A 9,265-nucleotide genomic window follows, 5' to 3' on the forward strand; every position below is an offset into this window, starting at 1 on the left:
GGTTTTCCCGAATTACACCTACCGTGCCAGCGCCCGGTGGAAACCACTTGAGAGTTAAGAGATGTAATTATTTATGTATAAGTGTATGTGTGTGTGTGTGTGTGTTAGAGGGCGTGTTTGATGGGCGTTCATTTTGTGTGTGGCATGCAACAGAAGGCGCTAATAGATTTCGCATTAAGACATGCCAGCATTGAATAATAACAATAGCCGAACAAAGAAATGTAACTGAAAACAACAACAATAATAACAATAACAACAATGTACGAGCACGCTTGGCCGAATTTCGCATTTTCGATTAAGTCAGCTAACCCTAATAGACCTACATATCCACGGTCTCAGTGGAATTGATCGAGCGATGATAGTGGTTGCGAGCCGCCACGCTGTTTGACTGACTAAATGTAGTCAGTTGCCGGTTGGCAGTTGTTGAAGTGCGCCAAAACTGCTCTCCTTCAATCGTCTGTCGCTGCGCTGTGGGTTAAACCACACTAACCACATGCTCAATTGAAATGTAATGTTGGGTATAGCATTAGGTGGGTGCACTGAATATTTTTTTCAAACTTTTGCTTTAGATCGAAGCAAATTTGTTTTACATATACGTTTTTATTTATGGATAACTTAACGAGAAAATAATTGATGTCGTCTCCTTAATAAAAAGCTGTTCCTTAAATGCCTATTCTTAATACCTTGTTTCGAATAGTAAATTCCGCTCGGATGGTGTTGTTAAGACTTCTAAGGGCCCCTTAAGAAAATGTTCACAGGAAAATTAAACTAGCACTTCCTGCCAAAGTCATCCATTACCGTAATGCCCTAGTCTACCGTCTGATCAAATATTAGCCGTACTGAGAAAATGTAGCTCTTGAGCCAATACAAGTATGCCAGCGCTCAATCCAATTTTCTATACACTTATAAGCTTCAGTGTGGAATGGCCTTTAAGCGAATTTTGGTATTTTCAGTTTCGGCTCATTTTGAATCGTCATTCGCAAGGTTGTTGGACAGTTCCGACGTAATATTATACCTATATCTCATCTCATCCTTTGTATGTGAGGTGGGCGGGGTTATTATCCGATTTCTTCCATTTTTGAACTGCATATGGAAATTCCTGAAGAAAACGACTTATAGAGATATGTACAAAACTTAGTAGGGCGCGGGGCCACGCCAACTTTTCCAAAAAAATTACGTCCAAATATGCCCCTCCCTAATGCGATCCTTTGTGCCAAATTTCATTTTAATATCTTTATTTAATTTATAGGTTTTCGGTTTTCGCCATTTTGTGGGCGTGCAGTGGGCCGATTTTGCCCATCTTCGAACTTAACCTTCCTATGGAGCCAAGAAATACGTGTACCAAGTTTCATCATGATATCTCAATTTTTACTCAAGTTACAGCTTGCACGGACGGACGGACAGACGGACGGACGGACAGACAGACATCCGGATTTCAACTCTACTCGTCACCCTGATCACTTTGGTATATATAACCCTATATCTGACTCTTTTAGTTTTAGGACTTACAAACAACCGTTATATGAACAAAACTATAATATTTCCTTAGCAACTTTGTTATGAGAATACAAAAAATTAAAAAATTTCCTGTAAAAAAAGTGTCACCCTAATAAGTTCTTCTTTACTTGCTACCCCACTCACTGAGTCAGCTACAAATGACCACCACCCACCTAATCGAGCGCTGACTGATTGATTTTCTGAACTATATATGTATATATTATCATGAATAAAATGTAACAAATGTCGTTATTAAATTTTGAAGTTAAATGCGTTCACTGAGATTTGCCGATAACCAAAACATGGCAAAAAAGAAGGAGAGGCAAGTGGGTGGCTTGTGTTGCCATGTTTCATGTTGTTGCTGAAATTATTCTCTACCCAACTCCCTCCCCTCTTTGCGTGCATAGAAAGTAATAACGCTTTCTTATTGTTTTCGCAAATGTTTGTATGTATGTATTCGTCATTACACTTGTTACAGCTGCGTGTAAAGAGCACTGCAAGTAGGAAGTGCATGAAAGTGGAAAATGTATTAGATATCATACAATTATTTATATTAACCCTTTTCCTCTTAAATGGGCAATCAATGAAAACGAATCCATGTCAACACGCAGCTTAATTTGGTAATCGGCTCAGCCCGCCACAACTGAACTAACTTCGCTCAGCTTCTTGTTGCAGTTATTGTAATTGTTAAGGTTGTTGTCTTGTTGTAATGCTTTAACAACAATTGAAATATATAATTTTTTTCGAGCCGTGTTGTCTAGGCAGCGCATTAACACCGTCCAACCATGAATTTACCCGGAATTTTTGGTAAATATATATTGTAGATATAGTTGGTACATATATACAGCTGTAAGTAGCAACGCCACATTGAACTAAATCAACAAAGGTGCAACATGCTTCCAACTCAAGCCTGTGCCGAGTTTCTCAGAGATTTTATATGTAAATAAATACTTAAGAATTATTCCACAATGTCACAATTCCATTTGATTTGTCTATGCTTTATTTTGTTGTTGTTACCTTCAGTATTACTGCTGGAGGCTTTGTGGATGTGCCGGCAAGTAATTGCCAGGAAACGAAAACTTGCAAAAATCATTCCGAGTTGGGTTTTTTTTGTAAAAATATTAAATTTTTCCGTGTTTATTGATTTCGTGTGATTTGTGACCTGTCGGAAATGAATTTTCGTACGAAAACGAATCAAACGTTTTATGCGTATTATTAAGTGAAAGTCTTTGGAAAATAATATGTAACTAGTTTTCATTTGGTATATCCTTTTTCGACTATATATGTATACATATTTTTTCGGGAACTGAAAATCAATTATTCGCAAAGAGAAAGGCAAAATATTTTAAATCACTTGGGTTAGATTAGGTTAAATGGTCGGTCTTAACAGAGATCGCACTTGTGATTCCGTTGTGGTACATACCAGCTACTTCTGTTGTAAAAAAAAACCTATATAATATTTCATAACCCCATGAATCGACAAAAGTCTATCACAAATTTGTTATGGCAGCTAATGTCAGTTTTCGGCTATATCTCTGGTTCGCCGAAGGCCGATATGTTTCGTTCTCAATCTCGCAAAGGCTGGAAAATGAGGAGGATAAATGCCTGCATATTCCTCACCCTTCCATACAATTTTGACCATTTGCCCAGATCGATTTTTGCCTTACGGCATAAATGCCTGCTGAACAAAGCCCAGTAAAATCTCCTACGATTTGGACAAGATGGACTTTCTTACGGACAAGTAGCTCTCCTACCACCGAGCATCACATGAGTTGTACATAGATCTAAAGCTGGAGCACAAACGATATTTAAGATCTAACTTGTTCCCACTTCGATGTGGCGGGGTAAAGGTAGCTCCTCTTGTTAGCTAATCGACTTTGTCATATCCAGCGATTCCGCTATGGCTGGACATTCAAATGATTCAGATAATGAAATATCTTGAGCTTTAGTAAGAACGTACACTACGCTCAGCTGTCGAAGTGAATACTCCTTTCCTGAAAGAAGCTGCACTTCATATCAATACGTCTACTGTTACCTTAATGTCAACCGCTTCTGCTTGAAAATCCTCCAGCGTTCTGGTAGCTTGGCGACAGCTTTACAGAAGATTTCCCATTTGACATTCTGTGCTACCTTCGAACCATCCGTGAAAAAAGCTCCCTGCGCCTTTCCTTCAACACATTCATCTTTATGTGATCGGAGAAATAGCCACCACGAGTAGTCTCAGCGACGTAGTGGTGCAAATTTTCTGGAATGCAATTAAGGAGCGTAATTTCAGCGTGACCCTGTTTGAATCCCTTCATATAACCAGTTTTTCTGAGCTTCTTAGGGCGACTTTACACATATCGATTACTGAAGAGATCAAAATAACGTTGCTGAATAAATGAAAAATCATTTGCATTCAATGCAACTCCAGCATTTGTTTGAAAAACATTACAATAATCCGAAGTCAAAAACTTGGTGGTTTCCGAAAAACAGTAATTCCATAATTATATGTCCCAGTAATTTGATTTGATCAAATAAATACAGAGTGCGCTCATTTATCAATCTTCGAACATTGATCCATTAAGAATAAATAAACCAATCAAATCAACCAAATTCTTTAAGTCTTTCTGTCTGCTTTCTGAAATTCTTTCAGTAATCGTCAAACAGATACAAGTAGATGTACCATCGATAACGATTTCATCGACCATTTCTTTGTTTTGTTGGCGCGGCTACATCCCGGATAGTCCATCCGATAAGTCATTTGAGCATTTGGACTGGTAACTGCCCAAAACGTGAAATTGTCTGTTTACCGAAGAGTTCTTTAATAAATCCATTGATTGATGTGTCTTGTTGAAAACAAATGTCACCGATATCACGAATTTAAATTTCCGTCATCAAATACCACACCAAACCGTTATTTTTTCTGAATGAAATGGCAGCTCTTGAATCTTGACTTGAAAACGTCGGATTTTCTTGGATTTTTTTCAAGATCCCATAAAACGAAGCGATATCGCTTGGGAAGGTCGAACGGCTTCAGCTTCGGCTTGTACAAGCTTTATTTTGTACGCTTTTTAAGATCTCGACGAAAATGCGTCAAGTTCCATACGTCAGTCCGAAATGACTCTCAACGGTCTTTCATGTACACTCTCATTTGCGGCTGCTATATTTTCTTCACTGTGTGCTGAATGTTTTCTATTCGGTTAAATATTATCCAATATTGAATGTTGGGTCTCCAGATTGGTAACAGAGTTGTGAATAGTACGTTCAGTAGGATTATGTTGACCATAAGTTGAGTGCAGCCAACGAAACACATTCTCTACAGAACGTGAGGTTTCGTAATAAAATTGAACGATTTGTAAACGTTGTTCAAGCCTAAGTCTTTCCATGATGAAATTCAAAAATTCTGACCAAAAATAACATGACAGCTTGTCACGGCTCACCCGTGATCCTTCAAAAATTTGCTATTTAAAAAAGTACTCCACTTGGAGCAACCGTTACACATGTATGTCGAAGTGCCGATGCCGCAATACTGGTCCTACTTGCTTGGATCATAAGCGTCTATATGTTTCAATTTTTGTAAAGACAAAAGTATTAAGTATCCTTGATAGAAAATTTCAAGTAAAGTAGATGATGATACCTCAGATTAAAATTTTATTTGATTTTAAATTCTTAAGTTGTGCTAAAAGTCTTTACCCTAGATAAACCTATTTCCAGCCACTTTTAGCAACAAAGCCTCAAAAAAAGTCGTAGAATTTCAAAATTTTTGAAACCCCCAAGAACGTGTCGTCCGAAGAATCTCTCGCTTTCTCAAGAATTTCTTTTCGATTTGTGGTACGGTGTTAGCTTGCGTGATATTAGTTCCGTCCCATTCAGTCAGAAGTAGGAGGATTAAAGTTCCTTTGCATTTTTGTGAGTATTTAGTTTGGGTTTTATTTTAATTTTTTCTTCTTTTTTGTGGCGAAAACGACGCATTTGACTCCCAAGGCAAAGCATAAGTCGACACTTAAGTGAGCCACTCCTGACATTTTTTCCCATTATACTATATATTTTTGTTTTTTATTGCGCTCCTGCAGGTGCGCTGCAACAAAGCTTCGTTGATGGTAAAAAGTTGTTTGCGCTGTTGTTGTTATTGTTGTTTTTTGTGCTCCTTAACGCTGAAGTGTGCCTTTCTAAATGAGCAATTCAGTGGCAGCAACGGCATGTGCGCATTTGCATATGAAGGTACGAAGGTGTGTATGTGTATAACGGTACTCATAAAGAAATGCAACCCCTTGTGAGTGACTTTCTTGTCAAGCTATTCAATTTGTATTTTGCTACGAACTACCAACAACACACACACACGCATTGCTGACTAGTGAGCCCCTAAGTGTGCGCGTTTGAGTGCGTGTGTGTGTGCGCCTTTTTTATTACCTTTACCATTTTTCATTATGAACTTAGTAAGACTTTTATTATTGCGTTGCCGCAGTGCATTGGGTAATGCTCGGCTTTTTTCCTGCTCTTCTATTTCTGGTGCTTCTTCTTCTGCTCGCTTTTTTATGAGTCCATAAGTGGGTTGGAATGAATGCAATGCCAGGCTGTTGAGTGCATGTCGGTCCCTTCAAATACTCGAAATGCGAACAATTAGTGTTTACACACCTTTGTGTGGTCGCTCGCGGCACAATGGCTGAGGCGCTACTGCAATTTAGTGGGTGTGGCTGGCGGGGTTTCTCAATGGGATTGTCCTTTCAACTCACGTTTTGTGCGTGTTTGTGTGTATGTGTGTGTATTTTTTTATTTTTTTCACTACTGTTACATTCTTTAATACACTAATAAGCACCGCATGAAGTCCTTATTATTAAATTTTGACTTTTTTCATTTATATAACACACACATACATACTAAAGAACACTTGTTTGAAATTTGCGAAATTTCCGCTTATGAGTTTACCTTCACCGCAGTTGGCATTTAATTTCGTGGAACCCTTGGCTTGGTCAAGTGCTCGCTTCACCACCTTGTTTACCTTTAGCGTCGGAAAGTTCGCGTAGGCTGAGCGGGGTTTCAACAGATCGATTTATGATAGGCAGCTTCCTGTTGATTACACATTATGACGCGTTGACAAAAGCATATGATAAATGCCATTTCACACGCCGTTGGTGGGTCCACGCCACACACACAGCATAGCGCGCAGGCTGCAACATCACGGCCAACCAACCGACTGACAACGTCTTTAGGGCACAACTCAAATTTCAAATCCATGCCACCCATGTGATTGGAGCTTGGCGGCCAGTTGACAGCTGCACTTAAATTCTATCTGCAGCCTCAGCTTCAGTCATAACTTCAGCTACAGCCACAGCCCCAGCATCAGCTTCAGTCATAAACTCAGCCACAGCCACAACCACATTCACAGCCCCAGCCTCAGCTTCGGTCAGTTGCAGCTGTAGGGCAAGCGGTTAAGTGTATTGCAGTCACATATTGCAGTGTTGACGGTGACTTCGCCACCATTGCACTGAAGTCAGATCGAAATGAACCGAAATATTAAAAGCTATTGGCAGTAAAAGCCAAGATGTCACTCTAATCGGCATGATGCGATATGCTGCACCCACGCCCGCCGGAATTAGGCAATCAACGAGTAGGCAATGCTGGCGGAAATCATTTTTTGTTTACAGGGTGTATCGTTTTGTGTATTCATAAATAAAAAAAAATTACTTGAGCCTTCTTTGGTCCGAACCAGGACACGTTGAAATTCTCTCCTCCTTCAACTGCATCTATAAAACATGGATCACTGCATCTCTGAGGTCACTTGTACTTCTTTTCTCTGCTCACATACCGACAAGGGATATGTGAATAGGGAGAAGCCGCTGGAGAAGAGGCGAAGTGAGTTTTTACCGTTGGGTCGGGAAGCCAGTAGGAAAGGTTGAGGAGGAGTTTTCTAAGAAGATTTACGGGCAATTGACTTTACCACTTTAGTGTTTTTCAGGTAGAAGTGACTGATATCAAGTTGGCGAGATGGACTGCTGCAAAGTGCAGCTTTCAAGGAGGCGAGCATTCACCCGACAGCAAAGCGACAATACCAGATCTGAGCTCGTCAACTGTGCGCCCAAAGGTCAGGGAATATCAGCAAGCTATTTCACCAACCGACTCTTTTGGGTGCCCGGTCACCGCGCAATCGCTTGCAACTACAAAACAGATGAACTAGACAGAGAGCTACCCTTGCACTGCCTACATCGGAATGGTACCGAGTTGATATCCATTGGCGTCTCGGGTTTTAGCAGTGATTCAATGAACTCGCGTAGGCTTAGCATGAGTTTATCAAAGACCAGCTTTTGCGCGAATGTAAGATTCTTTTTTGGTTCAGAGTGGAACGCAGTGAGATCCACTTACCTTGAGCAAAGTTCATCTTGCCGCAATCGAAAGAGTTCTTACTGAACACTGTCCAATAGGCATTCATGCGGTAAGGCTAAGAAACTTGGCGGACACTAGTTCTCAAATTTGTATAGAGAAGGGTGAGAGGGAACATCTAGACACCTTCTTTCTCTACTGACCAGCCTTTCCATAACTGAGGCTGAAACATGTTGGTAGTCATACTTTGGAAAACCAGAAGACATAGCCGAAACTGACATTAGCCGTCTCAAAAAATGTGTGATAGGCTCAAGGCGCTTGTCGATTTGTAAGTGGGTCTGATGATCCAGTGTATATGACTTTTTTAGGTACCACAACGGATCAAGCACTTCAATCTGTCCAAGTGAGATCCGTGTTGGGTTCGACCTAGTAACCTAACCTCTAAGCTGTCCAAGTGAGATCCGTGTTGGGATCGAGCTAGTAACCTAGGTTAGCATTTCCTTCGTCAATGTTTGAAAAGATATCCCGTGCCATATACCATATTTTTAGTCAGTAAACGAACCTATTTTTACTATTAATCCTAATAAAATGCTAAAATTCTCTCTAAGATCCAGAAGGTGTCAAATTTTCAGTGCGATTCCAGTCATATTAAGATTATTGTTGGTTTTTCGATAAAACTATTTATTAGATATCTCAGAAAGAAATAATAATGAATATGCGTATAAGTACATTAATTTTTTGAAATCCAAGAATATATACTTCAATTTATTTTCATGCCCCCTTTACAGGACACCTTGTATAGGCTTTTAAGATTGCATTAAAAGGCGCTGGTTTACAGTTTCCTCATATTTCTACTCATTTCATTTCCGCATTGATTCTTTCGTTCTTTTTCTTCGTGCCTTTGTTTTTGTATTGACATCGGGAGGAATCAAATTCACGTATGCGATTAAAATCTAAAACTGTCAATTAGGCATTTCTCGTGTTACCCGCTTCAATTACACTCCACTTTTCGGCATGTGTTTATACATATATATGTGTATGTATGTAGAATGCATAGAGATTAGAAAATCTTTTTTCTATAAAAAGAAACAAAATTAGCCTGATTGGATATTCTGTTATGTGTATGGATTGTGTGTACATGCCATATATTTATACACAGGTACTTTGTCATAGCAGGAAAATATGAAATTTTAGCTTCCCTAAATTTGATAATGTCAGTGAATAGAGATCGAAGGCGTTAAATAACTGATATCTTAATCCTTCTTAAGAAAGTTTAAACGTATTCTGCAAGATCTGAAAATACATATTATATATTCTAAGGTCATTCTTCAAAAAGCTGTGCTACTACGGCGAGTATATACTGATTTTAACTAAGTCCTTTCGGTTGGTTTATAATTCTAGTAATATCAATCTACAGGTTTTGTCCGAAAGTAAGATGACTGGTTTTCTTCCAACGCGACTGTATTTC

The sequence above is a fragment of the Bactrocera neohumeralis genome, chromosome 5 (assembly GCF_024586455.1).
Source record: "Bactrocera neohumeralis isolate Rockhampton chromosome 5, APGP_CSIRO_Bneo_wtdbg2-racon-allhic-juicebox.fasta_v2, whole genome shotgun sequence".
In the NCBI taxonomy this organism is placed as follows: Eukaryota; Metazoa; Arthropoda; class Insecta; order Diptera; family Tephritidae; genus Bactrocera; species Bactrocera neohumeralis.